The 19377-nt window shown below is 35.4% G+C and overlaps 1 protein-coding gene across 2 annotated transcripts in view; it reads right to left on the bottom strand.

Annotated features, from left to right (window-relative positions):
• Window positions 1–19377, bottom strand: part of Csmd3 (CUB and Sushi multiple domains 3) — a 952990-nt gene that overhangs the window by 360881 nt on the left and 572732 nt on the right. The window lies entirely within an intron of this gene.

Here is a 19377-nt window from a genome sequence, read left to right as displayed (position 1 = left end):
AAATTATGATCAGAGAATGAAGATATATTACCTTCCTTTTTCTTTTCTGTAATTAATCAAAACCTATCATCAAGAATGATCTTTTAGGTAATTTTTTTGTTGACTTAACTGTGCAATAACTAAAAGAATAATCTGCTTGAAAGCAAGAATTCATTTACATTGTAATTTTCTCAGATATATTACTTGAAACCATGTTTATCAGAAAATTTAAATGAGGTTGGAAAAAAGAAATATTTCAAAATGAAATGCAAGCGTTTGAATCATATTCAAAGATATTCCAAACTGCAAATGTGAAGATCTGATTGCTAACAGCAAATAACTGTGGTGGTTGTAATCACTAGAGGTTGCCATTAAACATAACAAACATTAAATTTTAAAAATTAATTCTCATTTTTATATGAATCCTCACTTATAAAATATATATGTGTATATTTATATAAAATATCTGCACAACAAATGGCTTCTCTGATATCTTTCAAGAGCTACATACATAAAGTAATATTAAATCAGAATTAACTAAGATAATTACATCAAATTTTTATACTAAACACACTGAACATCTTTTTAAAATAATTTGTTATACTTGGAGTAGACTGGCTTAGTTTCCCTATGTCAGAAACAGGGAACTTGATGACTTCCTCCAGCCTCTACAGGCACCAGGAACACTTGTGGCACTCACATATATACAATAAAACACTAACAACTATAAAATAATATATGCTTTTCTTAAAAAGTAGAAAGAAAATTTAAACACTTTAAATTAATAATTTATATCATCTCCTGCCATGCATCATTCACACATTCATTCATTACTTATTATTCTTAAATCTACCAGCCGTTTATAAATGTTTCCTTTGCTTTTTCTCCCTGATTTTATGGACATAAAATATGCAGCAGTAGTAACATTCACACCTATGAATATATAAAAATATTTTCCACAAAATGTCTTGTTATCCATTGGTGCCATACCATACTTTGAGTTTTATTACGCCGTATCACTCAAAACTTTCTTTTAAACCAAACTCATCTAGAGTTGCTCTTGAAAACCTTAAGTCCTCAGCATAATCCACAAGGGCTTATTCTTGCTCCAATCACTACAATCCACAGGAGACTTTTACATACTGTTTGACCTATATCCGAATGTCATCACCATGTATTATTCTTCTTCTTGTTGGTATTCATGTTTTATATCAAAGGAAGAAGTTGGTAATTTTACAACTCTTCTATTTGCAGCAGGAGAAAGTGGATCTCTGCGTATCAGAAATTTGTGAAAACACTGAGTCTACTACAGCTTTGAGATATCAATCAAGAACTAATTTAATTACATGAGAAGTTGTTTGTATATGGAATTGATTTTATTTTAATTCTAAAGCTGACAATAGCAGCTTATCTATGTCAGAGAAATGATACTACCAAGTTAGTAGTATAACAGAACTCTTGCTGGGTTTTTACATATCATGATTATAAATATCTGTCAACATTTTTTCTATTTCTTTCTGGGTGTGACAATACATCTCAGCAATTGGGAGGCAGAGGCCAAGTAAGATTAGCTGATGGTTTTCAGGGGCTACAGAGTAAGTTTGAGGTCAGCCTCAACTCCACATGGCACCATCCACAAACTAAAAAAAAAAAAAAAAAAAAAAAAGGAAAATTGTTCTAAATCTTAATATTTTTTATTTGTAGTTCCTAGACTAGTTATCTTTTCACACAGTTATAAAATCTTGCGATTATATCAGCCTACTCAAAGGATTCACTTAACAAGCTTTGATAGTTTTGAAACAATTCTATTGTTTTAGTTAAGTATAGTTATCTTTTATTTACAATTCCACCTATGTTTATTTTAGATCATTTATGTTTGTACTTTCTTGAGCTAATATTGTTGAGTCTTACTATTCATTTAGAAACATTTCTAGCTTTTGTAGTTTCTTAAAAATAAAATAAATTGTCTCTCAATTTTCTTCTCCATACTATTTTGAATAAAAAGTTTATCGTTCATTTCTAAATACTTTCTGTTTCTATTCTGAATTTTTTTTTTTTTAATTTTCAAGACAGGGTTTCTCCGTAACTTTTTGGTTCCTGTCCCAGAACTAGATCTTATAGACCATGCTGGTCTTGAACTCACAGAGATCCGCCTGCCTCTGCCTCCCAAGTGCTGGGATTAAAGGTGTGCCCCACCACCGCCCGGCCTATTCTGAATTTTTTACATATAATTTTGGTCTTTAATACTTTTTCTCTTGGTATATTTTCTTATTTGTGGAACTTTTATTTCTTGTTGTCACTCTTTGAGAGTACCGTATAATCGTTTTGATTAAATTCACGCCATCACACAACTCTTCCCATTTTGTGTCCCCATTCCCCACACCCAACTTTTTTTGAATCCCTTAAGACCATTTTTTAGTGCCCAAACATGTATTTGAATGTTTGTGCTTTTCTACTAGGGAGTGGTTGACTTACCAGTGGCTACATTCTTCGAGAAAACTTTCTCGCCATCTCTCTGTAGCTAACAATTGCTACATACGGAATTCTCGGCCTAAGACACATTATGCTAGAATTAGATCTGGCTGCATGTGTGAAGGTTTTATACGTGCTGTCCAAGCCACTGAAAGTTCATATGTGGTCTGCTTTATTCAGAAGATAGTATTTTCTTGAAGACATCCAAAATCTCTGACTTCCACACTTGTTTTTACTTTTGCAAAATGATCCTTGATCTTTGGGAACATCTTGCATATATGTTCCTGCTATGTATGAGCATCTTTCAGTTCCTTATTCTCCACACCTTGGCCAGTTACTGTGTTAATCAGGATTTACTACAAATATCTCAGATTAGGTTTGGCAGATGCACCGTTCTATGGGTAAAACATTTTGTCATTAAGAAACAAAATAATACGCTGTCTGCTTAGTAATATAACAGTAATTGTTTCATACAAGGGCTCTGGCCTCTCTAGCCATGAAGTAGTCACCCAATAACTGCCAGTTTGCATTTCATTTTGTTCAGTGGCACTTACATCCCAACCAAAAGAGGTAGCTTTCTCCCATGATACTACTGTACTAATGTAGCTTGGAAGGTTGCTAGCTAGGTCTAATCAATGTTTACTTTTCTCATCAGGTAGCATGCATAGCAATTTCTAGATGAAATTTTGTATGAAACCTACAGTTCTCTACAAGTTTGATTTTGCCGTGTTCTAAGATGCAATTGTGCGATGTCTTCTACAATGGTGTCATACCATCACGTTTGGGACAGTCACAAAGAACAATGGCAATAGCAAGCAATGTTTGGGCTTCTACTTCTCCTCGTCTAAAAATTTCATGTGGTGTATTTATGTCAGAATAACATTGGATGAATCAATGACACACATTCAATTCAATTTTTATTTCATTGCAGTCAAATTTAATAATGACCTTAGTTATTTTTGTATGGTTATATTTATAAATTCTAAAACAAAGTTAGCAATGTTCAAAAATGAATATATATGTTAGTATATTTTCTTAAGGTCAGGATAAGCTTACTTCATGTAATTTAAAAGATTATTCTATTGCTCTTTGGAAATTTCATCATGACAAGTAGTATCCAAAAGGTTGACGATACATTAGTGAACAATGATTCTTTCTCTCTGGAAGTCACCATCCCCATTGATAAGCACACAACATAATGCTATGATGAGAAAGGCTGACCAGAAAACAAGTGTAAAGAAATGCTTGTGGTGACGGATGGTGAGAAAGATGTGCAAAACTTTACCACTCTTATACCTTTTCATGGAGATGGTTTATTTGAGAAATGTAGTTCATTCTTCATCTGAAAATATTTTTAGAATTAACTCAAAGTTCCATGGGAATGGTCAATTGGACTACTGATGATAAGCTCTCAATGACATACTCAACTCTCACTAAGCCCCATTTCCAATATTTCCCATATTACCATATTAGGAACCAAGATTTTTGTATATGAATCCCTTGAGAAACAAATCCATATTCAAACTATATAGAAACTATAGTACCACACACTGAAATCCTGGAGAACTATATATATTTGAAAGCTATAACAATGCCTCATGTGTAAAAACAGTCCAAGTTTTAATAGCAAATGTGCTTCAGATCCTATAAGCCTTGATCTATCATCTATCTATCTATCTGTTATGATATATATAGCGTGTGCACATATTTGTGCATATAAATGTATATTCACATAAGTATATATTTATCTTTTTAATTTAGACATCTGTCTCCTTTCATGAAATGCATACAATGTTTTCATCTTTAAAATTCAATTGCCTATATGGATGTTTCAAAAAGTAAGTTATTAGGCGCTGTGTATTCATTTATAAAATAACATTTTATAATATTTGATTGTCTTTAAATAAAGGGTTAACATATAAAAGGACATGAGGTTATTATTCAATTATCACTCATGAAATGGCATAGTTGCAAAGTTATACAGGACATATATAGAAATCATATAATGATCATATTCCAGTTATGTCTTTTGATTAATCTAAGCCTTCCAGTAGCTTTGTGGTTGAAGAATATGTGTGTTAAATACTTCTTTTAGTTCATTTTTTTCTCCTATGATTTTTTTCTTCCTCTATGGTGATGACGAAGACTAATTTACAAGGACACATTATTGCAAGCACATTGTGCTATAGAACTTTCTTGGGAGAGAGATGTGGAACTTATCATGACTTAGGTATGGAGGTCTAAAAGAGAGTACCATGTGGTATTTCTGATTCCCGTTCTCTGTCTGTTCTCTAGGTATGGTCATGTCCTTTATAAAAGCCAGGGTCATATTAAACAGCCATCTCTATATAGTTGTACTCTGACCATCAGATGGGATAAGTACAACACTTCGTGAGATTCCCTAAGCTCCGAACATGCTTAACTAGTTTACTAGTTTCCCTTCAGTTGCTGTGATAAAACAATAACTAAATCAACTTGAGGATGATAGGGCTTACTTCATCTTTCAACCCTCACATCACTATTATATCAATGTGGGAAGCTACTCTAATTTGCTTTATGTTACAGAAATATAGACCAGGAACAAAAGGAATATGAGGATTAAAATAAGTGTATTATATTTTTCAGGATACAGCTCATCATCAAGGGAAGTCAGGTCTGGAGTTCAAGAAAGGATCATGGAGACAGGAACAGAGGAAGAACCATCAAAGAATGACACTTACTGCCTTGCTCTCCATGGCTAGTTCAGAACACTTTCTTATACAACCCAGGGCCAGCTGTCCAGGAGAGGCATGATTAACAGTGGGCTGTGCATTCCTACACAGCTCACTAATTAAGAAAATGTCCTGTGATATACTCATATGCCAATTTGATGGAGGTAACCATTGAAGTTCTTCCTTCCCAAGTGAATCTAGTTTGTGTCAACATGACCAAAAACAAAACAAAACACAAAACCTCATAGACATGTCCATAGGACAGTATGATGGAGGCGGTTTTCCATATGAGGTTCCCGTCCCCATGTATGTCAAGTTTACAGAGCCGTCACACTTCATATCAGCATACTACTCGTTTCATTCAGGATATGTATTACCAATGAATGTTTTACCAGAGAAAAATCAGTTTAACACAGGAAGTTACTCTCCCAAAGCTTCTATATTTTATTATTTCATATTAGCCTCATCTCTCAGAGTGTCAAACAAGACTGGGATTTCCAAAACAAACGGTGGCTCCACTAGGAGTCACAGAAGTATCTCTAAGTCCTTTACTACTAAATTGGGAGGGAACAAAGCAAGTATCCAATCCCCATAAAAAGAGGCAATAATCACAGAGTACACCTATTTTTCCTTCCTTTTCTCCAACATTTTGAAGACAGAGAAATAAGCAGAATGAGATAGATGAAATAAGGGAGGATGAGAGGTCAGAGGAAATAATATAATTAAATTATATTATAACATAAGCAGAGCACTCTGAATGTAGCATAGTAGGAGCAAAAATAGAAATATAGGTTTAAAGGGCAGACGCTAAAATTTGTGGAAGTGGGTCTTTCCAATACATTTTTTATTTTTAGTCACCAACTTAACTTTGATCCCAGATGCCTAAAGTAATGTACTCTAATTTTAAATTCCATCAGATTTCCTACCGAAGAGTAACATCTGGCCTTAGAGTGACATAGAACCACACATTGATCCAACTCTAACTTGACAAGAGTTCACACAGTAATTCAAATATTTCACAGAGAAGCCATGTAGGTTAAAAGAAAGTGATCTGTAAAAGTTGCAGTTCTGCTGATTCTTAGCATTAAAAAGTCTCCTGGGAATCTCATTACCTCAGCAACTGGCTTGCAAACTTTAGAAATAGAGAAGCATGCAGCTAGAAAAGACCTTGTGAGTTAAACTGGGTCCCCTTTATGGCATCTCAGACAAATGAGACTACAGTCAACATCTGAAGAGATAAAGAGAAGGAAATCCATAACTGCCTGGGGAAAAGTAGCAAGGAATATGTGTGCAATAACAAAAGCACAAAATGTTTTACAATTATGATGAAAACATCAGCATTTTAAAATCCTTCAGAGTCGGTACAAAAGCTCAGTAAAATAGTATGAAGGTGGCAGATTTAGTCTGAGACCAGACTTGAAATTTTCATAGAGGTGGTATAGAACACAGCCAGCAGTGCAAAACAGATACTCTTTTGACCTGAAGTGATCAGAGGATTTATACACATTTAAGTATACTTCACTGTACTGTTATTAAGCCTCTATGTTTGGCAGAATTCGCCTCTCTTTTACGACGACAATAGCAATGTGCTTGATAATATGACTACAAATAGCAATAAGATGTTGTTTATTTAATTGACCATGTAGGAATAATTTGAATATTTTCATTTAGGGAAAATAATGAATGTCAATTTCATACATATGTATCTTAATTTTATCTGCTGAATACCTGTATCAAAACGGCATCTGATAATTCATAAATGAATATATATGCCTATATATATGTGTGTGTATGTATGTATGAATGTATATATATTGGGTAAACTAATTTAAAAGGAATTTATTTTTATTTTAATCTATCTTATATTACTTAATAAATCATTAATTAATACTTGTTTTTAGGCTAATTTATCCCTTAAAATGATCTGCATTTTGCTGTTTAGAGTTGCAATGGCAAATTTAGAAAACTTCTGAGCTCTGTTCATGAACATCTGTGAGGAGCTTTTACTCGTTAAAATGTTTAGAGGATTGGAATTTGAGTTACACAGTATTTGGTTTCAACTCAGTGATATTCAGACTTTCTTCTGAAGATGATATTTCCTGAGGTTTTTCTTGCGAGACTTTGATCAACAACTTTAAGCTCAGCCTGTCATTTTTCAGAAGAACACGTTGAAGTCTAAGAAGACAGGACTAGTACTGTTTTATATATATATACATATATATATACATATATATATGTATATATATATACATATATATATGTATATATATATATATATCTGAGAATCTGTTCTTTGTAACCCAGTGAAATAAAACAACTTACAGTCATAAAAACTGAATTATTATTAGTGATATATTTCATGAAACTTGACAATGATCTGAAATGCACCATTATGTGACCTCTCCAAATTTAAGAAGTTATGCTCTAACCTTAATTTACCAACCACATAAATTTATTTCACATATTTCAGGAACAAAACAATTTAGTGTGATCTGATGGTAATAAATTTCAAGAAAAGAAAAACAAAACCATAGCGTGTATGGCTCTAGTAGACAGTATGTAAACTCTACAGTTATCACCTTTAATGTGTAACTAACTCATTTCAATTTTGTATTTACTCCACCCCCACCATGCGTGAGCAATTGTGCTTGGGGCTGTTGCCATAGACAGAGATTAGTTTCATTTAATATCTCAGTAGATGCCACTCTGATGAACTGATTATTTTGAGTCAAAGAGAAAAAGCAGGCGTAGAATGTCTTAGTACCTTTTCCATAATGATGACTCAGCAGAAAAGAGGACTTCACTGCAGCATCATGTATACCAGAGTTTGGACCCAGAACCCACAGAATGTGCTTGGTACTACACAGCCAATAGGAATTGATGCTTTTTTTCTTGCATACAAGTCTTGCACGTGCATATGTATACATAAAGGCACATACAAAATATGTAAATATGTAAGAGAATATAATTAATTAAATAGTGAGGAAGTAAGAAAATGAAAATTAGTATAATTTAGAAAGAACTAAAATTTGATTGATCTGTGTGGTTATATGTTAGACGTTATATGGTTATAATTTGTGATATTTTAGATAAAGGCACACTTTTATAAAAGAAATGATGTTATGAAATAAAGTGGCAAGGTTGGAAAAAGATCAGATCACACACTGAAGTTATTCGAAAGGTCTGATAAAACTGATGATGTGGGTGGGAAGACACGGGGTGACTGGCGTACACAGTGTAGGGACTTTGAGTCTTCTGAGCAGACAGTAGGTACTGCAGAAGCATTCCAGAAGAATGCACCGAATCAACTACACATATCAACAATCACACAAGCCTCATCTGGATTGAAATCAACATGGTATGGAGTCAATTAAAGAGGCATGACCCTGCTTTCTCAGGAGCTTACAGTCCAAGGGCAGCCAGTCACATGAAAGAATCAGGGAGCACTCCTTTTATAAGGAGTCACCCAATGCCATTGTTTACCCGCAACCTCACTTAACCCATCTATTTTTAAAACATTTTCCTCTGAAGTACCTTGAGTGAAAGAACAAAGTGAAATATAGATTTTTGTCTAAATCTCTGTAGCTACCTGTTTAAAAGAGTTTGCAAGCAAGGGTAGATCAATATTTTCTGAACTATAATAGCAATCAAAGTAAATGGATTTTTCTTTCGAAAGAATGATTCCTGCTAGCAGCCCAACAGCTGCCATCAAAAACTTCAAAACACTATTGCTCTTACTGTATCTACTAGACGGTAAAAGGACGTGTAATTATTTGAGGGCATAGCTTTGTATGTCTATAAAGCAGGGAAGTAAAATCAGCAAGCCTTGTGAATATAAAAGACCACGTGGAGAAACTTCCCCCCCCCCCCAAGTGAAGCAAATGAACAGGATATGTCCTTGGCTTTACATATCAACTTGTTTAAAGGGTATTAAGTTCCGGGTATACCTACACAATTTTGGTGGTTAAATAAACAGTCAGTGGGTTCCATATGTGCTCAGATACTGGACAGATTACTCAAGGAAATAGTATTTTGCTGTGATAGGACATTCTGGTCAACTGAATCTTGAGAGGAAAGGGTTTATTTTCCTTAATAAGCTATAGTCCTTTATCAGAAAAACCTTGTTTACTCAATTAGTAGTATCTTCCCCCACGACTCTTCAGACAACTTTCTTATACTACAACCCAGAACAATCTTCCCAGGGAAGGTAATGCATATAGTGAGCTAGTCCCTCCCACATCAATCATCAATCAAGAATGCTTCTACAGACATTCTCACCATAAAATTTGGTGTAGGCAATTCTTAAATTGAAGTTCCATTATCTAGGCATCTTTAGTTTATATTAAATTGGTGAATCTCACCAGCATACATTTTTAGAAAGTCTTTTTAATATTTATTTATTTTTGATTTTTAAAACAATCTTATTATACATACTAATCCTAGTTCTCTCTCTCTCTCCTTTCCTCCTGCTCCCCCCACCTTCTCCCCAGCCCATCCCCCATCCACTCCTCAAAAAGGGTGAGGACCCCCATGAGGAGTCAACAATGTCTGTCATATCACTCGAGGCAGGACCAAGGTCCTCTGCCCTCTATCTAGGCTGACCAAGGTATCCCTTCATGAGGAATGGACTCCAAATAGCCAGTTCAAGTACTAGGGATTTTAACAAAGGGTTAGATTTGCTTTTAACAGTGGTGAGGAAGACAGAGAAATGAAGTAAGGTATCTATATGTGTTTATTGAGTTTATTAAGAGAGTATGAGTGACCATATTGCGGCAGAACCATGGGTGTCTCCATACCCACTAAAAAATATCAGTGGAAGATGGTTTCCCTATAGGTAAGTGGTAGACAGAAGTTTCTGTCCTGCCTGGTCCTGTAGCTCTTCAGTCCCAAAGAAACACACAGAAGCTTATATCAATTATAAACGCTTTGACGTATTACTTCAGGATTATTATGAACAAGCTCTTGCAACTTATATTAACCCATAATTTTTGTCTATGCTTAGTCACATGACGTGACACCTTTTATCAGTGGGGCATTCTCACTTTTATTACTCTACGTCTGGCTAGAGACTGACTCTTAGCCTTGACTCTTCTCTTAGTCTGATCGTCCCACCTATACGTCCTGACTGACTACTGGCCAGTTAGCATGTTATTAAACCAATATAAATGACAAATCTTTACAGTGTACAAGAGCATTATCTCGTAGCACTAAGTAGATGAAACCTCCTTCTATTACTGCCCCCCAGGCTATGGACTTTGCAACCAGTGCAGAACTGCAGACAGGCAGCAGGGAAGAATGACTGCAATCTCAGAGGAGATCACCACATCCCTTCCTCCTATGAAGGATGTCAACAGTCAAACAGCCTGATTGTGATGGCCTCCGGCAAGCAGACACAGCTGATCTGAGGAAGATGGCAATTGTTCTGCTCAAAAGACCACATTCAGTAAGTTTGAAAATTCACATGTGAGCTTAGATACGCTGGCGTGAGTATCGCCTGGCTTCTACCTGCCCAAGGCTGCAGCTATCAGTGCAGCACATCAGCCTGACTATTTTTTTTAAATGTGGGTTCTGGAGGGTCAAGCTCAGGTGTTCATAATTGTAAGACAAATACATTACTAAGTTTTCTCCCCAGGTGCCAGAAAATCATTTTCAAAACTAACTCTCTGTCATGTATTGCTTTCTGGATGCTGCATCACTGATTATAAAAACAATCCGTTCAAAGAAGAGAACCTACAGATTTAATTTGAATTCTCATACCATGTCCAGAAAATTCTTATTTTTTAAGATTTCATAATAAAGTAGATACGTCAAGACAGGCAAGGGCTGAAAAAATTTCAAATTTAACATTTATTCTCCATTAAAAATAATATCAAACTATACTTAAAAACTAATAGAGTTCCCTGAAAATGACAGCATCATGTAATCACTCAGTCCCCAATCCTCAGTGCCTCTCTCTGGCTTGTTATATTCCAGAGAAAATGGCACTAAGAATTTAGGGCAAGCCTGGACAAAGGAAGAGTTAATCACGCTGGTAGTATGTTGGTGATGGTTTATAACCTCATCCATTTATACATATAAGTGTTCTCTAAGAAACAAAAACAATGCTTGCCCCAGAAACTGCTGGCACAAAAACATGCTCACAGCTTTCAAGGGCTTATTTTTTATTCTTCTAATCCTATCAACTAAATCTTAAACCTTCCTCATGGCAATACTCTTAGAACGAGCTGCACAAGTGTTATTGCCTAGGAAACAGGGTCTTCAAACATTTGAAACAACAAAGCTTTCTTAAATTCCCACTATAGGGCCTCCCTCTGGAGTTTCCAAAGAACATTCCCTACTAGCAACGTGAGCAATGTCCATGTGCGACAGTCATGCATAAATTCCCTTGCACAAATCTGGGAGCTATCAATGTTGAAAAGGAAGAGTTCAGAGGGTGAAATTGAAGGAGATTCAAAGATATAATTTTGCATTATTGGCTTATTCAGCTAGGGACAAGTCAACTTCCTTGCAGGTTTGGATGAAATGTAAGCCAAAACTTACTTGTAAAACCAGCTTGAAGATTGACCATTATTGCACATCTCCCTAGCTCCAAGAGTGCATTTTGGTTAGTCCAATTAATCACAATAATTGTCTTCCAATTACAAATGATTGGCTTAGGATTGGCCAGGCTTGATGCAATGTGGGCCAGTAACCTGCACTGAGAGCTTTTTTCATGGAAGCTTAGTGTTTTGTTATAAGGTTTCTATGGATCTGCTTTCTGTTCTGGGACTTCTGCCATTGTATAATTCAAAAAAGGAGAGAGGCCCACCCAATATGTCTAAATTTTGACCACTCTGTGGAGTCAAAGACAAGACAACAAATAGCACAAGAGTCTAACATCATAATTAACATTGGCAGAGTTTTATTTTTACAAACGAATGGGCATTTTAGTAGCGTTTTCACAGCCATAGTAACTAATACTAGTCTTTGTAAATGCCAATGGGCTAGCATTAGAAGTCTGATCCAGGTAAATGTAAAGGGGTTTCATGATACCTGCCAATCTCAAATACTTGTTAATAAAAAAATGCTTAAGAGGAGAATTAAAAACTTCAGGAAACCCAAATATGGAATAGATAAACATACCAAGTACAGAGCCTCTTAAGAGTACCCAGCGAGTGACTAAGGGTAGGAAAATATATTCAGTGGGGAAAATGTAGGTGTAGTTGGACTAGACCACTGGATTGTTGGATCCTTGAACATGAACCGTTTCAAAATGATTTTTTTTTTCATTCCTGTATTTCTGGCACCCAGCAAAAAGGGAAGTACCCAATATGTTATTTTCTCTCTGTTTTCATGAATCATAAGGGAAATCAGAGGTAGGGAAATTGGAAGTCAAAACTAGACCTCATTAAAAACCTAGCCTGTACTAATTAGTTACAGCTGGACTCATCCCAATCAGACTGATTTGGATTAGGAGACTGTTTCTGATTTGACTTCCTCAGAGCGCTCATAAACAAACCACAACTGGCAGAACCGTTTTGTCTTGTTCTTAAAAATATGTATTTACATCTTCTCTACCCTATGAGATTCCTAATAAGTGTTTCTCACGCCACCATTAAGCTACTGATGATCTCTGGAGTCATGAGAGCTTGGACCTCAAGAGCTCAAATATGAAATAGAGAGGGAAAATTAAGAGAACGAACAAATAATGAAACAAATGATTAACTGTGTAACTTCCCTGAAAGGAGACAAAAGAGAGAAAAAAAGAACACAAAGAATGGTGGTAATTGAACGTATCTGAACTTTGCTGTCCTACAAGTGCGATTTTGAGATCGGATAATGGATGAAGTTGAGTGAGAATGTGCGTTTTGTAACCGATTTTTTATAACTTGCTGACATCATAGGTATCGGAAGAAAGGATTGACTGGAAACATGTAGACTATATTTCCCAGTATTATGCGTTACTATTCTATCCCTCAGATATTTGCAAGGTTAGAGGTAGGAGCTCACCGTGAGGAACAATGAAGGATGGCTTTGGAAACGAGGATTGGCAGTGAAATGTTATCTAGATAATAACACATAAATGACCATTATAAACACCTCATGAGTTGTTTAAATAAAGGGGACTGACATCTTATTTCTATTAATCAATTGTGGTCTTTGGTAATCACTTCTTGTTGCTTTAAAAATTTACCTGAAGAAAAATCAAAACGAGGAAATTTTCATTGCAATTTCTGATTTCAGCAATTTCAATTAATAGTTACTTGGCTCTCTTATTTCTGCCTTGTATGTGTGAGATGGGGGAGAAAAAATGCCATAGCAGGAAGCATTTTTTTGAAGCAAGGTATCTTAACGTTTGGCAGGTAGGAAAGGAAACTAAGAATAAATGGCTACGGGTTGTGGGGGTGGCACACACCTTTAATCCCAGAATTTGGGAGGCATGGGCAGGAGAATTTCCGTGAGTTTGAGGCTAGCCTGGTCTACAGAGCTATTCGAAGGAGAGGCTTCAAAGCTACACAGGGAAACCCTGTCTCAAATTAAAAATAAAAGGAGAAGAATAAATGGATGGAGATATGATACACCCTTAAAAACAGACCATTCCTCACAGTGACCAGCTAATTCTCAGAAGGCCCCACCTCTTAATGAACTGTTGAATTATGTACTCACCAATGTAATCATTTATTTATGAAGTTAATGTCCTCTAAATAAAATAGACCTCTCATTATGTTTTTGGTTGATTATAAAGTCTTTAATACATGAATCCCAAGGATATCAAAGGTACAACGAGATTAAGAAATCTTTTAAGTGACTTTGTTTTCTGTAAATAGTTTTTCCATTTTTTCCCCTTCTCTTTTTTCCCCCTTAGTTTTAACAGTGAAAACCCTTGATTTACTTCCTCTTAAACTGAGTTTAAGGTAAGTTCAGATGAGTTAATGAAATTTTGAGACTGTACCAATAGGGGGAGGTGCATGTTAACTCCTTAGTGGGTATCTGTTACTGTTACTTCCATGACTCATGGAATGTCCTGCCTTGACATCTTTTTCTACCAGTGACCCTCAGTATATATATTGGTGTGAACTTTTTGGGGAAACTAAAAATCTTACGACATTGACTCTCTCCTTTTCTATGAGTTGCCTGTCACTGTTGAGTTCCTGTTGATCTCTGAATCTTATAAGGCTTTGTTCACTCATTTGGGCAGTAAGAATTCACTTTACTCTCACAATATGCCATGATTTTGAAATCTTAAACAATATTAATCTTTCACCCACTTCATTCTGAACACAAAGGAGGCTTCATTTGCATCGAGTACACTTCCTCACACAATACTTGAGATGGGATGCAGCACCTGACTTTTTGTGAGTACTTAGAGAACATAGTGAAGGAGTGGAACAGAGTGTGGGGCCGTTTAAGAGCTTAGGGTTAGGATTAGGGTAATGCTCCATGTAGCTGCCTTCATGACATGATGAATCATCATAAAGATGAATTAGAAGATGTGGGGAGAAGGGAGAGAAATAAAAGAGAAGAGAATAAATAGAGAGAGCATGTGCTCCATTCTCTTAAATTAAGCATGTCTCAAAGGGCAGTTATTTCTCCACATATTGACAAATTAAGTAGAGTATAAACACCTACATTCTGAGAGGGACCAACTCAGCCCATAGTAGCAGATAATAAGACTAAAGCAGCAGCCGTGGCTAATGATGAGTTAACTACTAGCTAGGCACCAACAGGTGGAATATGCACGGAGAAGAGTACTCAAAACCCACTGTTTAAAATTGGTTTAATGACGAGTCAGCTACTAGCTAGGCAACAACAGGTGAATTATGCATTTCTTGTAGAAAAATAAATTAGTAAATACTGAAACACCATTATTTTCCTTATGGGAGAGTTGCAGTCATTGAGCACATTGAGGTTAATTGAAAAACTTAGAGACATAGAAACCATCTAAATTGTTTTCCCGGAGAATCTGTCCATAAAATGTAACTCTGGCCCCAAGAGATGCTGACGCTACACTCCACCGTCCAGCTCAGCTTTCAAAAACAACTAATACTTCATGAACATCTTTACTGACATCTGCAGCTTAATGCTTTTCCTCATTTCCAAGTTGCTTTTTTTTTCTTAAGGCTTTCAAATTTTTTCCCTAGTTAATTTGAATTAGGATTTATACATGCATCAATTTCAACACCCCAACAAATCAATTTAAGTGTTTCGGGTTATAATAGTTAGAGAATTTATTTTTATTTTTAGCTGAATCCTGACTGATGGAACAGGTAACCAAAGGGAACTGAAGTAAATTATTTATTTTTACTATAGACATTCTGTACAATTTATAATCCTAAAAGTATTAAAATCTGCTCTAAAACATGTCAAGTGTCATACTGTCCACTCATTTATAATACCGTCACCAAAGAGTCCATCACCACCTAACTTTCTCTGTTACAAGTCTCACAAGAACACGAGGCTACTCAGCAATAACACATATGGAAAGAACCTACAGACTCACTATCTTCTGAAGGCCCCAATGAGTCTCAGTGAATTGTATCTCTGTACCAGATTCTCTTAGTGCTTCTAATAATTCTAATAATCCTCAGATCCATTAAAAATGGGGTACAGATCTAAACAGGAGGTTCTTAACAAAGTAAACTCAAATGGCAGAGAAACACTTAAAAATGTTCAACATCGTTAGACATCAGGGAAATGTAAATCAAACTACTTTCAGATTCCTTCTGACACCTGTTAGTATGACTAAGACAAAAAACACAAGTGGCAGCTCATAGTGGGGAAGCTATGGGCCAAGGGGAATAGTCCTGCACTTCTGACAACCACTTTAAAAATCAATATGGTGGAGTCTCAGAAATTTGGGACTCACTCTTCCTCAAAACCCAGGTATACCACTCCTGGGTATACACCCAAAGGATGCTCCATCCTATCATAAGGATACTTGCTCATGTATGTTCATAGTAGATTTCTTCATTATAGCCAGAAACTGGAAACAACCTAGATACTTTCAGTCAAAGAACGGATGTGGTTTATTAACATAATGTAATATTACTCAGCTGTTAAAAATGACATCAGGAAAATTGTAGAATCCACATCCTTAGAGGTATTAATATGATTCCAGTTCTCTATGTATCAATATTTCTCTTAATTTCTGTTAGAAGGTGAAAGAGAGAGAGTTGATCACAGGCTGGATGGTTGAGGGAGGGAAAGAGAGAGAGAGAGAGAGAGAGAGAGAGAGAGAGAGAGAGAGAGAGAGAAATACAGATAGAAAAGAGAGAGAGAAGAAGGAGGAGGAAGAGGAGGAGGAGGAAGAGGAGGAAGAGGAAGAGGAGGAGGAGGAGGAGGGGGTAAATCCTAAAATACCTAATGTAAGATTATATGACTTTACTGTTCTGAAATATCAATTTCAAATTGTATACTCATTTTCTAGCAGTTTGTATTATTCTACTTTATATGTAGATCAAGTACATATACTTGAATGAAATGTAGCAAGAGTTGCACACAAACACACATACAGTTAAATATCAAAATACGTTAATATTGCTCAGGCCATTTGGCAGTAGACATTACTGTTGTATTTCTTTTATCTCCTGAAATATGTACATATTACACACACACAATCACACACACACACACACACACACACACACACACACACGCACGCACTTCCACAGGAAATCTATAATCCATGCAGCTTTCTTGACTCAATAATAACATTAAATATGTGAAAATGTGAAATATGTGGTAGATAAGATTTTGAGGAGTTGTAGTATACACAATAAATACATAAAGATAGCAAATATTTATAAATGGTGGTAATTATACCAGCTTTATCCTTGATCTTGATAAACCATCCTGTCTAGAATTTCAGTAGTCTGTTTTTCTTTATGTATACCTGTTTGACTAGTTTTTCAGTACCTTAGATAGGGAAGGAATCCAGTGAAGTCCTGCAGCTATTATTTTTACTTTATTAATAACTTCTGCCCCATGATTACCACATTCTTTTTATTTCAAATATTATAAATATTTTCTGTTAAGTAATACTATCACTCTTTTGTTCTGTGTGATATGGTAGTCATGGAAATTTCTCACTATTGAACTGTAGATGACACGAAAAATGCACAACTATAATTTTCTCAAGGTTCCAAATTATATTTCAAGTGCTTGGTAAAAAGCGATGGATTATATTGACCCAAGTCAATAAGTCTTTGAAAGATAAAGTGAAAATGAAGTAGTCTATACAGCATGTTGCCTTTCACATTTTAAGAACTGGGAATACGTACATATGTCCATCATCTTTAAGTCCAGTCATACCCCAGATGTGTGGATTGCAGCAGTGAACAACAAAAAACCTCTCCTCCTCTTTATTATCCCCGGAGTAATAAAAAGCAAACAGTTGTAAAAGAGCTGTCCTTGTGGAGTTTATGACTGAGTGGAAAGAGACAGCTGTTTGAAATGGAAATGAAGTTACATAATTGCCCAAAAGTGGTGTTATAGGTCACAATAGAACAGTAGAAAGTGGTACCAAGGGGATATATGTTTCTAATTTAACATAGAAGCTAAAGATAGGTCCCTTAAAGTGACATCTGAGGCACAAATTGAAAGGTGAAGGAATTAGTCCTGATTATATCAAAAGAGGGTCCTGAGAAAGATAACACCCTAGTGTTTGAAAAAAAAACCAAGTAGTATAGATTGTAATGTATTTTTAAAAGAGTTGTTGTGTGTGTTGCATACAGAAGAAAGTAAACAAAGTTAATTGTAAGGCTCTTTCTATTTCTAGATGATTGATAATGGTGAGTATGAGAGATATTAGCTGCAGAGGTGATGACAGAGGCTGATTTTGGTTATATTTTAAAATAAATTCTAAGGGATTTGTTACCAGGTTAGGGCAACTCAGTGGTGAATGAAGTATCTCTAATGGTCTCTATCTGAGCAACTAACTGGAAAGATGAAATTTTGATCAACTGCGGTGCAAAATAATGTCAGACTCTGAGGAACCACATTGAGTATGGACTGTTCTTTAGGTATCTAAGCAGAGATCTCAGGAAAGTGGTCTGGGAGAACAGAGTTCCAGGAGAATACGTAGGCTGAGAACATAAAAGGATGTGTATGCGGTGTTGAGAATCACTCAGAATGACGAACTATCTGTCAGAGTGAAATAGAAAAGATGGCAGGACAGAGAATCATATGCTCTTTAGGCAGGAAAGAAGGTAGCAGGAGGAAGGAATAGAACAGAATGGACTTACACAGTCCCTATGTATTTTATATTCTATAATACCAAGGCTAACATATGACCATTTATGTTTTAAGTAAAATAAAACAAATAAAAAATAATTTAGAAGCATTAGAGAAACCCCTAAGAGTGTAATATCTTAGAATACTAGGAAATAAAATGATGGAGGGAAGAAACCTTTAAATGCAGAAATAAATGATGCAAATGTGTCAATCAGGATGTGTCTAGAATCGCAAGCATTAGCTATAACAAAAGTCAGAGAGTTTTGAATCTGACATAAGTTTTATTACCTCAGAATCAGTGTTATGAATACTGACCTAAGAGAGAATGAGGTAAAGTTAGATAGCCTAAGCCTGACTCAAATCTATTGAAAAATTTTGCAGCAAAGTGACAATATGATTTGATAACTGACAAAGAAAATTAAATAAAAAGTTTGCGATTTTTCATACATTCATTCACATAGCGTAGATGATGAAGTAACTGAAGATCGTTTTAGTAGTTTGGATAATTCATTAATTTTAAAAAAGGATACATAGGAAATGATGATTTGACAAATGGTGTATTGTCTTAAATTAATGCTTAATCAATAACAGAAAGCAGCAAAATGATACTACATCAAATTATAAAAGAAACAAAAACTGTAGTCAAATAATTCAATGGTTAATGGATGGTTGTTATCATTTTATCGACCATTTATGCTACAAGCAAGTGAAATTTAAAGAAGTAAAATTAATATGACTTTAGCATATAATTTATTTGACACCGGTCATCATGTCTATAAATAATGTTTCTCTAATTGTTTCAAAGGTGTGATCAATAAAAAGAAATTCATGCCTCATACTGATATCCTTCCAAGATACCTATGGATGAAGAGGTCAATGACCTTAAAGCAAAGCTGCAATCCCCATTTTCTAACCAATATAATCTCTAACTGTTTTCTGAATAGCTATCCTTATACATATAGGTAAGTGTAACTCTCACCCCTCACTAAAGTAGTTTCTTTTT

Source organism: Microtus ochrogaster, linkage group LG3 (assembly GCF_000317375.1).
Source record: "Microtus ochrogaster isolate Prairie Vole_2 linkage group LG3, MicOch1.0, whole genome shotgun sequence".
In the NCBI taxonomy this organism is placed as follows: Eukaryota; Metazoa; Chordata; class Mammalia; order Rodentia; family Cricetidae; genus Microtus; species Microtus ochrogaster.
This window is presented reverse-complemented; position numbering and strand designations above follow the sequence as displayed.